General features: G+C 41.3%; 1 protein-coding gene across 2 annotated transcripts in view; it reads left to right on the top strand.

Moving 5' to 3' along the window:
* The first annotated feature begins 6,368 nt into the window (after window positions 1-6,368).
* ankrd6b (ankyrin repeat domain 6b) overlaps window positions 6,369-16,347 on the top strand; it is a 31,161-nt gene continuing 21,182 nt past the window's right edge. For both annotated transcript variants that reach the window (XM_061242187.1, XM_061242186.1), the window contains exon 1: window positions 6,369-6,457. The gene's annotated coding sequence lies outside the window, so the exon portion shown is untranslated. The remainder of the gene's footprint in view (window positions 6,458-16,347) is intronic.

Here is a 16,347-nt window from a genome sequence, read left to right as displayed (position 1 = left end):
GGTTGGGGGCGGGAGGGCTTATTGGAAGCCTGCCTGTTCAGCCTTTGATCCACTGTGTTTCTACACCATCTTGTGTTTTTGCTGCTGTCGGCTGCTTTGCCCTGGTCTCTCAGATCTCCTGGCTGTTCCATGCGGTTGTGACACAATCTGCAGGGGTGGGACAGTGTCATGTTGATGGAGTGTTAGTGTCAGGGATCATCTTTAAAAGTTAAATTGCGGAAGCAGGAACTGACTTCCTCCCTTGTGTTCCACATCAAAAAGGCTTTTACGTAGCATTAATTGGCTATTAATTGCATTTCTGGTAAATTGTGTCTATCAAAATAACTTTCACAAATGAAATTTCACTGGCAAAAATGAACCTAGGTCAGGTGTTGAGCACTGCACAGCTACTGTACACTGAGCCAGCCTACGTATATTTAGCTATTGGTGCACTTTTTAACTGTGATTTAGGGTTTCCTGTATTTTCAGGCTTTTTTACTATTTAATTGTGAAGGAGATGTTTTGCTTCTTTAAAGAAAAAGAAGATTAAGATGGAACCAAAAAGGAAAAAGCTTTTTCAAATAATTTTGAGTGCTATCATCTATCAAAGTAAAATAGCGACCTAGCATCACATTTCAAATGTTCTCTGAAGAGGTTATGAAGAGGTTATTTCCCCTTCTGGCACTGTGTTCTGCAGCCACAGTATAGAGATTTATGTCTGGTCTGGTGTCATACGTTTTGAAGCACACCAGGTGACAATATAGCAGTATTACTATCATCACATAAGGTCCTCCAGGGTGGCTGCAGAGAGTTAAGGATTCAGTGCTGCATGTCACAGGCATATTTCATGTTATGTTCCTGCCACTGGTGGTGATTTTTGATGGGCATGTCCACGCTCACACAAGGGGAACTGGGACCCCAAAGAAAAATGTTTCATTAGGCTTGATATATTTGGCTAATTTACCCTAACTATTCTTCACAATTATTAAAGTCATTAGCCTATTTTGTTTTTACAAGTGGTTTTATTTATATACTGTGTAATGCATTATAAAAGAAAAACTCTGTTTTGATTGTGTGTGTGTGTGTGTGTGTGTGTGTGTGTGTGTGTGTGTGTCCGATGCATGCATGCATTTGTGTTCGGGGTATAGTTTGTGCATGTGTGTCATAAAACAAGAATGTGTGGTATGGGAAAATGACTGATAATTCAAGGCTTATGAATCTGTGCATTACAATTCTGATAGAGAGGATGAAGTGAAATGACAGTTATGGTTTTGATATGGTAAGAGCATTGCCAATGCTCAGCAGAGATGAAAGCTGTGTAAAAGCTTAGAAAAACTACCACTTCTAGAAAAACGAGTTTTTAAAAGCCAAGGCATGCATAATGGGAATAACTAGATATTAAAAGCATCCATTTAATCATATTACTGTTGCCAATTTAGTGCTAATTATGGTGAAACATGCACTTTCCATGCCAATAATTCAGCTTTCAATATCTCCTGTGAAATTCCCCTCTGACTATAGTAAAAAAAAAAATCAATAATGGGTATTAATAATTTAATTACAGACAGCTGTCCTAATTTCTGTGGCAGCCATTTGAATTGACTTGCAGTTTGCAAGCCTGTAAGTAGCTATATTTCATAGGAATAGTAATATTAGAGAAGTTATATTCATTTGAAGTTTTCATGTCCAGTTTCCTTGGTGTGCATGCATAATTCCATTTTAGGCAGGCTGTGAAAATGCACATTCAACAAAACTCTGTATCCAACATGGGAATAGTATTTCTGTGGCCATAACACAGAGCAGAAATAATGTATTTTAACTGAGAATTGGTTGGGGACCTTTCAGCTGTAACTCTTAGATGTGGATGAAGTCAGTTAGATGATGTCACCTACTAAGCGTTCAGCATAATAATAGGGTGTTTTTCTTGCCCATGGGCTGTCCATATAATAGGGCTGAAGCTGGTCCTCCTCCAACAACCCTAATTTTTCAGTCGTCAGGACACCGGTGAACTCCCACCTCGGCTAACACAAAGCACTTTGAGAACTTTGTGAAAAATGCCAGTTAGATTCCCATTTGGTTGTGAGATGACAAGAATGTTCCCCGGTCTTAAATAAATGTATTGTTCCAAACTAGTTCTGTCAAAGTCACAGAAAAATGTGCTTGGCATGTTGCATTCATACAACTGCTAACACTCTCTGATGGTTATCGTTTAGCCAAAAAGAAGGATTATGTACTTTACGAAAAAGAATGTTCTGAGTAACAGCAGGTTTCTTCATTATCTTGAATAATAAAATTGAATTGTGATGTAAACCTTCAAATAATGTTCAAGGGACATCCAGAAACTAGATAACCAGAAACGTCCATGTTGTGAAAGTTTAGCCTAACTTTATATGAATGGTCTACCTAATCCCAAACCTTCAGCTCTTAACTTACTTCTCAGTGTACTGTTGTTGAAGCTGGTACTGCTATCTACTTTAGACAGCTGCACATCAAGCAAAAGGCATAAGCATCCCGACAAAGCAAAGCCTACAGTACAAGGCCACAGAGGCATGCTGGGATAGCACGAGAGTCCATGAGACAAAGCGCGGCGACACGGTCTCATCATCCGCCTCGGAGACAGGCTCATCGGCAGCTCTCTCGACGGGGCTTATAAAATCGCGTCTTCCGTCAGCGCTGAAATCAGAGCCGCGACACGGTCAGGTTACCGTTGTCCCCAGGCCTGAGGAGAGATAGGGCTGAGGAGTCGCCCTCTCCGACAGGCTCGGAGACTCGCGCTGCCCTCCCTTCAGCTCTCGCACTGGGAGCAGCTGCGGTCCCCACAAAAGTGCTTATTTTCCCTCATGCGGTTTCTGCCTGTGAAACCTTACCCAACCCCGAGTGTACAAGTGCGATCGCTCCCGCCCACTTCTGCTGTATCGGATGGCACGTCTGGTTCCCCGCCTAAATTGGCACGGCCCCAGATGGGCACATTTGTTTTGCTGTGTTTCAGTAATTTACCGGATTCCTGTAATATTATCGGCTTGGCGCCCTCTCTGTTCATAGTTGCCGCTGCCGTTCTGTTTGTGCCGAGGGTGCTGGACATTTCCCCAGGTTGTAGACAAGGTGCTCCTCCCCATTAGTCACCCCTTTCACATTCTGCCCTCTCTGTATTTGGAGGGGGGGGGGGGGGGCAGTCATATGATAGCATGTTAGGGTGGATAGCATGGCCGCACTGTCATTATTCTTTAGATTTACCTCGAAACGGGTTGGGTTCCCTTTTTCCAGAACTTTTGTCTCTTGTTTCTGGTGGCACTTCCTGGCACATAGCCTTGGAATGAGCAGGATGAGTAGCCTGTAGCCATTTGTTATATTCATGATACAGTTATATTCACGGCTTATTTGCTGTTGGACCACTTCTCAAAAAGCATAGTGTCGTACCTGCTACAAGGGCAGCATAGCACATCAATTCAGACTGCTTCCTTGCCTTATTTAAACCCCAATATTCATTCCACCGTGGTAATGTGTTCCATTCAATCAAAGACCATATGCAACAAAGACTGCAATTAAGTTTCTGCACGCAGATTGTGTCATTGAATTTACTGCATTGCATGTCACACACTAGCATGTTTTCCTGCTGTACAATCCTCTGAATAAAAATCTTATTTTAGATCTTCTTTCTTAAGTCACAGCTGGCAGTGTTGAAGTGCTTCTCATTCCATTGCTCAGAAGAGAGCTGTTTCTCTTGTCTTCAGTGTGATGCAGATCAAGCACCTAATAGTGACTAATGTAATGCAGGTTGTAAGGCTACATTTATAATATCCCTTTTACAGGATGAATATTTATCTTGCTTCGGGACACACGTTTATACTGACATGTTGGTTTGAAGAGTGTCAGGAGGCATGTTCATTCTAGCCAACTAGCTTCAGAAGAGCTTGACTGAAAATTACACTGACACACATTGATATGTTCGCTTCTCTTGGAATTCTAGTGATGTGATATATCCAGGCAGCATGATAACATCATGCAGTTGTTTTTGGTTATTGTTTTTGACGGACAGTTTATTTACTTCCACCAAATAATGAGATAGTGTGAATTAATAGGTTATTTTCATAAATACAGGGCGACTGCATTAAGGAATCATTGCATTCTCATAATAATGACCAATTTGTGTTACTTGGAATAAGTGGTATACAATGGTAAAATGATAGGACATTCCTAATTAGTTTAGTGCACAGTATGGTACAGTATAGACCAGGGATGTCCGATATTTGGTCGACGTGGGTGCAGGCTTTTGTGTTAACCCAACACTTAGCTACCTGATTCTGCTTATCAAGGTCTTGACTGAAGACCATAATTAGCTAATTAGTTGAATCAGGTGTCATGGCACTGAGCTAAAACAAAAACCTACACCTACACCCTTTCGTATAAGATTGGACACCCCTGGTATAGAGGGTCAATAATAATACACTATGCTTTCACTCTCAGATCAGAATCAGTGTTTCAGTTTGGAGTGCCTCTCCATCTGTATCAGATTCTCTCCTCAAGGAAGTCATCATATTTATCTGCCAACATGTCAAGGCCAAATACAATGGAATGAGGAATGACACATCCAGGTTTTCCCAGAAACGCCCATAGAGGGGGCACCCCATTTCAGTCCCTGTGCCTGGGGCATGGTTAGGAATGCACTCAGACTGGGTAATATGTCACCGTAAGCAAATGGGACAAGAACAGTTTTATTTCTAATAATCTTCTCTAGTATTAGCTCTGAAAGGGAACTGACCAGTGCTAACCAGCTACAACTTTTACATGTGTCATATCAGATACCAATTGAGTCTTAAGAATATGAAACTATAGAAGTTACACAGATGAGGAAAAGAAAAGTGTTGTGTAAAAAAAAAACTGAATAGCCACACAAATTTTGAAAATGTTTTGCCGAGGGAATTGCTTCTCAGTTGCTAACCTAATGAGTTCTGCTTTGGTATTATGACTTTTGAATATTGAAGAACATTCCACCATACCACTTGAATACAACATAACCTGCTTTTTGTGGGTATAGCCAACAATCCATTGGAACAAAAATGAAAGGTGCACTTAGCTTATATTTAAAAAGCAACCTCTGCATTTGCTAATGCTCAATAAGATCACAAGAATGTTAACATCAACAGGAGCAGCCATTGAAAGACCCCGCTTGTGCTTTCAGAATTGAGAATTTTATTCTAGCTTTGTACTTTTGAAAAGCAGGAGTTATGCATCTAATACTGCCTCCATAGCTTCAAATAAAAAACAGATTAAGACTAAAACTATTGAAGTTGCATAGACTAGGCCTGACAGAAGCTGAATAGGAAGAATTCCTCAGTTATTCTGATAGTGCTGGAGCATGTAAACATTCCCAAGACTCTCAGCTAAGCCCTGTGGTTGAAACACTCACCCCCGCCTCCCTCCTTCAACGCCAGTAAGCTGACCTGAAAGCACTTGCACACAAGGGTCAAAGGAGCCTGGAAGCCCAGGACAAGTAGCGTAAGAAATGCATGGTAGTGTGTCCTGGTTTCCTGCACCCTTTGTCCCCTTTTACACTTGTAGCCTACTTCACCTTAAAAACAAGGTCATGGTAGCCGTGAAATAATCCCATGTAGCTACTTCTCAAATGTGTATTTAATGGTTGAATACTTGGATACATTGTTAAAGGCAGGGAACAGCTAATACATAGGGCATCGATTTTAATACTTTGCTTTATTGATCTCATGTTTAGAACATTAAATAATATAATGTAATAGCCTGCAATATTAACAGTTAAACTCCAGTCTCCCCAGAATTCAACAGTAAGCTTAAAGAGATAATACTATTTCTGTAGCTAAATTGCTTTGGAGTTACTTGCAGTGTTTTTAATTGCTCTAGAATCCCCAAATACCCTTATGATACCTGCCATATTAAAGCAGGGGGCTTCCATAGGTTTGTAAAACATGCTTTATCTAGGCCAGTCTAAAAGGTAGGCTACAATATCACTCCAGAAAGTTAATTACCCCTTTAATAACTCAGGGTTAGGCATGGGAATTGTGTTAGTAGGATGCTAAAACATGAAATCAAAACATTTCAGCTTTCACTAAACTGTAAAATCGTTAAAACGACTTATTTTCGTTAAAATGACTCTTTTTCAACAGACGGATTGTGAAGACTTACTGAATGGGAAATCGAAATGGGCCGTTGCGGAAACATTCGCTCACCAGCAGAGTATTAACAACAGACAAACCAATAACAACTTAACCGAGAAAGGGGGCTGGAACGAAGCTCGCATTTTCTGCTGACAGCCCTTGCCACAGACGCTATACATATGCAAATTGGAACCGTCGGTCCGCAAGGGAGTTGTGTTGTTTATCTCGGCTATCCACCCGCCCTGTTGCTGACACTGTACGGTCTGTGTCTGTCGGTGTGCGCAACTTTCCCGTTGTTGCAGTACTTGGATAACCTGGCCGGGATCAAGTTTGAGATTTCACGTGCTACCGTAAGTAGACCTCTTTTTTTAACGCTTTCTCCTCTGCGCCTCCTCTTTCTTGGATAAATGAATAGGCTCCTGAAAGATAGATTCATAATTGGACAGTGTGCCCCAAGCCTATGAAATACTTTCGGTATAAGAATTTCATATTTGGGTATATTCGCATTATGAAATCTTTCTCACTGAGCCATTTACGATTTCGGAGTAGGAGAGCAGGTTCCAGACGGATATCGCTGAAAAAGAAATTCCCTTAGTGCACAACTGTTTATATGTTGTTCGTTATTACTTTTAGTATCAGGATCCTTTTTTAGATATTTATAGACTAGGCTACTGTAGAATATAGCCTACAGTAGGAAGCCGATTTTACAACTCAGCGAATGCATGATCTTTTAATCTCAATGTAGCCTAGTTTATTCCGGCTGATAACGATGTGTAGAGTGGACCTTTCAGAAACAGAAATTCCTCTTCCAGTGATGTCTGATTCTTCGGGGGCCGGTAGCGAATAATTGGACCATGTGCACCTGACACCGTCATTTCAATCAATATGGGGATTTCATTGCAGTAAATCGCCTACGGCGATGATATACTCTACGAGTGAGAAGGGACCGTGTGAAAAGAAGGTTTCTGAGATGCAGGGTATCAAAGGGAAAAATACGAGGTAATGTGGCATCACGGAGGACTGTGAGAAAAACTTGCTTTGACCTTCCTGTCAGTCAATTACAGGTCGCACATAATTACCTCTGTAAAGAGGGTATAATGATCTGAAAATCCTCTGCAGGCTCGTAAAAAACTCCCAACAGTGAAAGCTTAAAGGAATTTAAATCCTACAGCCTTCTGGGACAGAGTTGCAGTTCAGTTGATTCCAAAATGAGAATACATTACCAAGGACTCTATAAATTACGTTTGTTCTTTAACATTAATCATGATAAATATAGATTTTTATTAGCCTAATAACTGGCTAACCATTTGGAGGCTTATGAGCAATTAGCTGTATAATATTTATCTCCATTGGTAATGTTCATGGTACTTTACTAATAGTCAAATATATGAAATGCTGACTGGCAGAATGTATTGAATGCTGGTGGATGAGTCCAATCAGTCATACACTCATTCTTTTAGAAATCAACTTATTTTTTTCTCTGTTTAAAATGAATCTCACTTTCATAAGCTCCTCAAGTTATTATTTGCCATGTGATTTTTTTATGGTTTGCATGAAATTATAAACACATGATTTGCCAAATGTCATCAGCTGAAAGAGAGGTAGTTCTGTCATGAGAGCTCTTCATAAGCGTTTGTGTGCGTGAACAGTTTACACATAATGCAATTACAGTGCACCCTTACATCACTGTACCGACCAGAGGAGGCACGGAAGCCTGGGCAAGCAGACCTAAGTTGTGTTGAAATCCTTTACTCCGCCATTTACAGTTGGAACGTGTACAGAGGGATCACAGCATGGTGTGGAATAGCCAGGGGAAGGGAATGATCACAGAAAAAATGATGACGTGAGAGTGTGTACAGGGAACAGCCCTGTAGGGTCCCAGAGGGACATCAACATTTCCTTGCCCTGTGTGTATATTGTGCTTGTGCTGTGTATCCTATGTGTGTGTTTTTGTCAGCATGTTTTGACTAGCTCTCTGTGTGTACTGTGTGCCTGCATTTGTATGTCTCTGTGTGTGAACTGTGTGTTTCTTGTGTCTCAGTGTCCTATGAGTGTGTGTACAGTATACTGTGTGTATGCTTGTACGTGTGTGTGTGTGTGTGTGTGTGTGTGTGTGTCTGTGTTTGTGTATGCATGCAGTGATTGACATGCTCACCAATTGAAAGTGTGCTAAATCCCCATTGGGGCTCATTAGCAGGGAAAAGTGCAGGGGGTACCAGGTGTGTAATGGGGAGTAATGGCTTTTAATGGAGGCCTGTTGTAGAGGGCCCATTTAACCCAGTCTGAAGATTCCCAGGACTTCAGATGTGAACACAGATAAGAGACATTAAAACACTGATTAGCCCTTTGTCTCTCAGGAAGGGAAGCGAAGCCTTGTGCGCTGATGCAGTGCCTTTCAAACTAAAGAGACTGATTTCAGGAGACTGTTTTATATTTTTATCTGTTTCATAACAGTACAGTACATTGCATTATTGCCAGTTGGCAGAAGCTCTTATCCACACTGACTCACAATGTGGAAATATCAGGAAAACAAAATTGCAACAATTCCATGGAGAAGACACAATAGTAATTTTATAGCCATAAATAGATGAGGTAAAAGGTCAAACAATTAAACAAATGATTGCCGATCACCTTAAAAAAATCTACTACTAATTACTAAACTATGATGAAACAACAAATTATATAACTATTGCAGTGTTATTTCTACATTAAATGGTACTTCACATTTTTAATAGACCATGAATAAAGTGAAAGTCACAAATATTCTATGAGACACATTGATCCTTTTTTAATCCATATGATAATTGGAGAATTTCACAAGTCATTAACTTGGCCATTAGTCATATTAGTCGTTGTCCAGGCAGCCTAGTGAGCTTTTGAAGAGACTGGTGAATAGCACTGTGGTACAATAGAAGGAGCTTTTCTTCAATCTTTTTTTGTGCCTTGCTGTAGCTGTAAACCTCTTTTATTGGACCTTAGAAACAATAAACGCTTGGTAGTTCCACACAGTCCTCAGGCTGTGCTCTCATTCAGTGTGTGGTCACATCTGCTCTCGTTCTGTTTCAGCGCAGAGTGTTTAAAAAAGGGAAAATATTGGTGTTTCTTCTTCTTTTAAGAGGCTGAAAAGAGAAAGTGAACAAAGCCAAGTAGGCTGGAGGAACTGGGTGGGGGTGGGGGTGGAGGGGGTGCTCTTTTCAGTGAAAAAACAAGATGGGCTACTCTCAGCTGCTGGCTTCGATGAGTTATTCAACTGCCGCCTGAGACTGGTCAGCAGGACAGAGGCCTTCACTTCTCAGTCCTCTTTTTACTGTGTGTGTGCCTGTGTGTGTGTCTGTGTGTGCGTGTGTCTACCTGTGTGTGTTTCTGTATGTGTGTGTGTGTGCCTGTGTGTGTCTGTGCCTGCATTTGCGTGTATGTGTGTGTGTGCCTGTGTGTGTGTCTGCGTGCGTGTGTCTACCTGTGTGTTTTTCTGTATGTGTGTGTGTGTGCCTGTGTGTGTGTCTCTGTGTGTGTGTGCCTGCATTTGTGTGTGTGTGTGTGTGTGTGTGCGTGTGTGTCCCTGTGTGTGGGTAGGGATTCCCGGTACTGTGGTTTTAGAACATCAGTTAAAGGAAGCCTTTTTTGTGAGGAACATAAGGGGCCTTTCTGTTCAGTGGCTCTGGACAATGCATTCAGTGCAGATGATTATAGTAACTAGATTGGCCACAGCCCAGGATAGTGCTACAGACTTGGTGCCACACACAGCTGGACCTGTCACAATGAAAACTGAAGACAGAACCCGTCTTTTGGAAAAGCAGTCATTAAACTAGGGCACATTGTCTCCATTGATTGCAGTCAGATTCTTTTTTTTAGATAGTGTTGTCAGTGTGCTGCCAATTAAAGATTGTGAAGTACTCTGTTGAAGTCCTACTTTTAATATTTGTATGTATTTATTTTGAGATGTGGCTATATGGTATAATCTCCAGAGCAGTAGTAGAAATAATTATTTAAAAATGTGATTATGGCAAAATATAGATACTGTACAGGTTGTAATTGTCACTTCAAAGGATAAGGCTGCATATTGTTTTCGAAAGTTGCTTTTCCATAAACACAAACATTTTAGCTGTCAGATATCTTCACAAATGAAATGCCACTCTGCATCTCCGTCTGATTCGCCAGGATATTTTTTCCCCAGATGATCTCATCCGTCCTACACAATGGCACTTAATGAAAGATTTGTCATCAATCACCCCAAATTCCTACTGCAGAGAGAAAGGAGGGTGTGCCTTATGCTGAGGTAACCAAGGAAACAGGCATGTGACGAGGCAGGAGGTCCAACCCTGAGTGCCAGCCCAGGCACAGAAACAGTATCCTGTATTCCTCTCTCCCATGGGCTAGGCCTGAGGGACATATCCATACACTGCTGCCGCTGGCTACAGGAAACCGCTCCTGCTTTGACATTTGTTGCCCTATTTACTATTCATTTGCTAAAAGGGCAGACAATACCAGGACAATTCTAATTAAAGTACTTTGAGTAGCACAATGAAAAATGAAACTAAGCAAGAAATCTTTTTTTCTTCTGTCAAGCTCGACACTTTCTCACATCAGGGTTTATGAGGCCATTGTGCAAGAATTACTGTTTGTATACCTAGGTATATTTTCAGGGCAAAACATTCCATATCAATGTTTTTTCCTCTGTCAGTAGACAGAACATAACAGTGAAAGAATTTGTCTCTGTACCTTAATTCCATGGCATGCGCTGTTGGAGATGCGCACCTTACTTTACGATCAGTTAAGACTTACTATCAATTAAATATCACTGTGTGCATATACACTACTGCTTAACTGAAAAACAAAAACATGGGTGGTTAGCTAGGTTCAGTAGTTTCTGTGTTTAAACTATTGCAAGCTTTTGATGTTGAGTCTGAAGGGAGATATCGCTCTGCTTACACAGGCTTTGTTTCCTGCATGAGAGATAGAGACGGAGATGAGACCTAGCCTTTTCCGGTTCACACAGTTCCAAACTGTACAGTTCCCTTGTCAAAGAGAGAACTGCTACCAACTTCTCCCAATTCAGATTCTTTGGTCTTTGGCTTGTATGGGTTAATTTTCCAGTCATACTATGATTCTCATCCTGCTCTCCAAAGGAACTGAGCCATGTATGGTGTACTCCTAAGTATGTGTACATAGTGTACTTTCACTGTAATATAGTCTATTAGGACCTGTTGGACTTATATATATATATATATAAATATAAATATAACACTGAGAATTTTACATGAAAGAGGTCGCTTCCATGCAAGATAACATTCTTCTCATTGACCAATCATGGGTGGCTTTTAAGGATCTAATCTCAGCAAGCTATTAAGAGGTGGGTTCTTGAACAATATGCCCGCATCCTCGTAGTTTATATTTCAGATCAGCAGGCTGTTTGGAAGTTCTGTGTGTGTCATGTCCCCATGGAAGCCAGCCACTAGGCGCTGAATGAGATCCTGGGATTATCAAGAGGGTTAAAGTTGAAAATTAATCTGTTTTTGACCTTTTCACTTTGGGGTGTTTGTTGTGGTGTAATGAAAGACAGATGGGTAGGTTTGAATAATCTTGTGTGTGGGACTCCGTTCTGGGCTGGGGGCTGGTGGGGGGGTAACACCCTTAACATTCAGCAATTGTCCCAACAGCCCTTCCCATGACTATAACTAGCTGGGGAGTCAACTCTCATCAAATTCTGAAAACTGAACTGCAAAACAATTTTTGGGAGTTGTAGGCTGTATCTGAAATCATGGCACCTCACCTGGACTGTGTAATGTTATCTATTAGATTATTTATTATTGAGCAAAGATTTGCCTTCATTGGTCCAGGTAAAACAAAAATGAAAGTGGCACAATCAATCTGGTTCCCATCAATGGATAGCCAGGTAGGCACATGCTCTCTTGCTTCCAGAATTTTCTGCAAAAAACATGCGTGTTCCCCTTGATGTGTGCTCCTTATCTGTTAAGACTAGACTGCCAAATCTCCTTTCTGGAGATTACAAAAACCCAGTGGTCCAGTGCACAGATACCTCCTAAATCGGACCCAGCTGCCACTAATAAGAATACATGTGTACACATGGGTTTAGTTCCAAAACTGAGGCAAATTTCATAACGATAGTCTCTTATGTAACCTGTTTTTATCTCACAGGCTGCCCTGTGCAGCTGCTGTGTGGTAGAGAACCCCTGCAATGGTGTAGAAGGCTGGTCCTGAGGAAGGAAATTCCCACTTATGTTGTGTACCCTTAAGCCCTGCTCTCACAATCTAGCCCTCAGGTTACATTCATTTTTATTCTCTCTAGCAATATAGGCGCGTGATAAGAATTTTCCGTTATGATATGTGACAAAATATTGGAGGTCATGTAAAGTGCACCACTCTAAAGAAAAATGTAACTAAAGCAATAAACAACTCAAAATAAACTAAAGCAATAATTTAATGTTAGTTATTATTGATATTGACCTCAAAATGTCCATATTGTGCGTTCCTCATGATAGCTTGCTTGCTGATTTAATTATTTAATTGCTGACATGTTAGCTCATGTGTGAGACAGAAACTTGGCAGCGCTACAAACTTTAATTTCTGCTCATGTCTACGTGGCTGTGATTGTGTTTCTCAGTCCTTCTGTTTAAATGTGACATATTGCAGGGCACTGCAGAAAGCCAAGGGATCCTTAGCTGACCTAGCTTGGTCTCCACATGACCTGGCTCAGCACAGAAAGATAAGGGCTTTTATAGAGGGAGGAATGCATTGCAGATGCCTTCCAAACTCACATCAAATGAGATAACAGTTGATTTTGTATTGGTTGTTTTTGTATGTAGAATTGCAAGTCATTTGTTTTGTGGAAATAAAATGCCTGTGTTCCATTTGGCATTTGGCAGCTCTATACAAACAATTCTTTCCACAATCAAGGTGTAGGAGTCATATTTCAATCTTGGCAACCTCCATTCAGTGAGGTGCCAAGTATAATGAAGTATTTGACAGCCCTCTTAAGTAAGAACATTCTGTCGCTGTAAACAAGTCCTTGTTCCGAACCTTGCTTCAAATGCTGCTCTTTGCTGGTGATGTGACAGGATAGCGGGAACTGCAGTTGGTTGGTTTTGGTGTAACCCCACACAGATTTCTGTTGTGACATGTTATTATCTGGCCCCCATTTCAATCCACAACCCAGCATCACAGTTTTATCTTACTACACCTACAATTGAGCATCGGAAAAAAAACTTATGAGCCCACTCAACTTAATCTTTTTTTCTGCTACTAAATGAATATGGTGCTTAATCATGACACAGCGGTCCAGGGGCTTAAGTTACACCCTAACTCTATTTTACTCAATTTCCTTAGACGTTTGCTTCATGGTGCTTAAAATATCTTCTGGTAAGCTTTTGTAAGCCATTGACTCTGGGACTCCCTGCATAGTGCTGGCAGTAAGCAGTGTCAAGTGAAGTATGCAGTTCTATCCCTTAGTAACCTTCGACCCCAGTTAGTAACTTAACATAATGATGTTACTCATGTGGCTTTTGATACACAGCAATGGTGTATCAAATAATAGAGCCAATAATCATGGAACCTTGATTTTGGTTCAATCAATTTTTTATTAAATGAATGTTTGATTTTGTTTGGTTCCATTGAAACATTAATAAAGTACAGTATTTTACATTACATTTATGGCATTTCTATGGCAGACGCTCTTATCCAGAGCGACGTACAGTTGATTAGACTAAGCAGGAGACAGTCCTCCCCTGGAGCAATGCAGGGCTAAGGGTCTTGCTGAAGGGCCCAAAGGCTGTGCGGATCTTATTGTGGCTACATCGGGGATTGAACCACTGACCTTGCGGGTCCCAGTCATGTACCTTAACCACTACGCATTGCCAGTCAGGGGTGATAATAAGTCTTATAATAATAATTGTTGTGAACACTGCATATACACAATAAATCTTATACATAATCAACAGTTTGGGCTAGTTTCAGAATGCCTACTTATCGCTCAATATGAAGGGAAAATCCCCCAATTCCCCTGCTCAGTTTTCAAGCAGACTTCCAGTAGTCCCCCACACATGGGTTGAGTTTTACGCCCTGATGGGAGAGCTTTTCCAGAGCACATTCTTGCAGGGCCCTGGTTGCTGCTCAGACCGTGAGGAGTGACGGGAGGAAGCCCCACTCCCCAGATGCTGTGGCCTGTGTCTGGGGGTGTGTGACACCTGGTCTGAGATTCCAGCGCTCCAGACCCCACATCCCGTCTGTTCTGTTATCTTCAGGGTGACCCCATGGGACACCGACACGGCCAGGTGTGGCGATACCCTGGAGGGAGAAGTCACTTTAATGCCCGGTTTTACAACCCCAGCTTTAACCTCAAGACCCGACTTTTATCCTAATTTGCAGTGAAGGCTTGAAGAATCAAATTGGGAGGGAACATAAGAGGTATGAGGGGAATTTAAGGGATTGTGTTGACACTCCTCTATTCTTGGGCCCCCTGGTTGCGGTCAATAAGGCCGCCTGTGGCTGGTAAAGGGCATGACCCCGTGAGAGTTTTGCACCTCAAGTATCTCCCTGTCTCCCATCAGCCACATATGTGTACAAATTTCTGGACAAACCAGTGGAGCAATAGACATGATTTTGAAGACTGTTTTTCTTTCTACTCATTCTCCTTTCTTGAAAAACGAGCTTCGACCGGTATCCATTCTCCAAGGAGCCTAAGACCCTGGCATTTCCTTCTCTGAGGGGAGGTTGGACTTCTGGAAAGATCTACACAAAAGGGCCTGTTGCCTAGTTGCATCAGAGGCCCAGGCTTGCCTTCTTTTGTGTGAGTGTATCTAGCCGCATAGACCACTGGTCGAGATTCCTCAAAGCGAGAATAATGAAAAGGAAAGAATTTCCCTCCCCCGTTTTTCATTTCTCCTGCTGATTAGAGAAGTCTTTCAGAAAAGCAACATTCCTTCTAGCTGCTTCATTCTCTTCTAGTGCCTAAAAGCATTTCTAAAAACATTGTAAAAATAACCTCTATTGTGAATGTTTTAAAATTAATTATTTGGACGAATTCTATTGATCATCTGAAAAGATTGTTTGATTGTTATATTATCAGCAGCAGAAAAGTTTTGAAAATGCTAGCTTTGCTGCTGCTGGTAATATGACAATGTTAGGGTTAATTAATCTCCAAGGAGACCTGAAAATATGCAAATGTTTTTGTCCTGTTTTTGTTTTCATTTTTGCACAGGGTCTCCAGAGGCCCCCAGGATCCCAATACTGGGAGTCTGCGAGAGGCCTGAGAATGGCACTCCCATTGCGACATGTCCGTGCCTTGTGTCTCTGAGTTGCTCCTGTGATTTTTTGTCTCAATGAGTTATGAGTGGGTCACGCTAGTAACTCCTTGGCAGTGTCACTTCAGTTGACCATTGCACACCTGTGGTGCACTGGCCAGAGTTGCTTTCCCACAGCAGTTTGAACTGTGTTTTTTCACATGGTTTAAGTGGTAAAGATGTGATTGTGGGTATGGGATCCTTCTGTTGTGAGACACAGGAATGGCTAGGCTACCCCTTTATCCAAACTAGAATAGAAACATAAGGACATTGTGTATCTAGTTGTAGGTTGAATACATTGTTTCTTTTAGTAGGGAGCTTAACCTTACATGCTACAGCAAACATTCAGGTGTATCATCATAGCTGGATAAAATATAAAAGATTTGCACTACCTGTTTGTAGAATTACGAAATTTAAAAACTATGTTCAAAAATAGCCACTAAAAATGATTTTTTTAACAGTGCCAGTGAGTTTAAATGAATAACTTGTACATACCTATATTTGTACATACCTCACCCTTGGGTTTTGAGTTGTTGAGGAACTAATGCCTTTAGCAGGTAATTAAAAACTCTCATGATGGAGCATTCTAAAAAAAATGATTTATGCTGTTGATGCACTAAACAGAGAGCCAGAGGGATCATGACGTCTGTGTGTGTGTGTGTGTGTGTGTGTGTGCGCGTGCTACGTGTGTGTGCAAGCGTGACTGTGTGTGTGAACATGTATGCATGTGTGTTTGCATGCCTGCTTGTGCGTGTGTGTGTGTGTGCACGTGTGTGTGTGTGTGTTGAAATTCCTCCATCTGGTTACAGGAGATGGCACCATGCAGATTATGACTCCATTTTGAAGAAGATTTTTATTATTAGTGTCTTCTTGTGTTTTAACTTGAGGGATTGACTTCTGGCGGAAAGTAATGGATTTCAGAATATAAACCTATATAAACCTCA

The sequence above is a fragment of the Conger conger genome, chromosome 5, assembly GCF_963514075.1.
Source record: "Conger conger chromosome 5, fConCon1.1, whole genome shotgun sequence".
Taxonomy (NCBI): domain Eukaryota; kingdom Metazoa; phylum Chordata; class Actinopteri; order Anguilliformes; family Congridae; genus Conger; species Conger conger.
The sequence above is the reverse complement of the archived record's forward strand: the minus strand, read 5'-3'. Positions and strand labels throughout refer to the sequence as shown.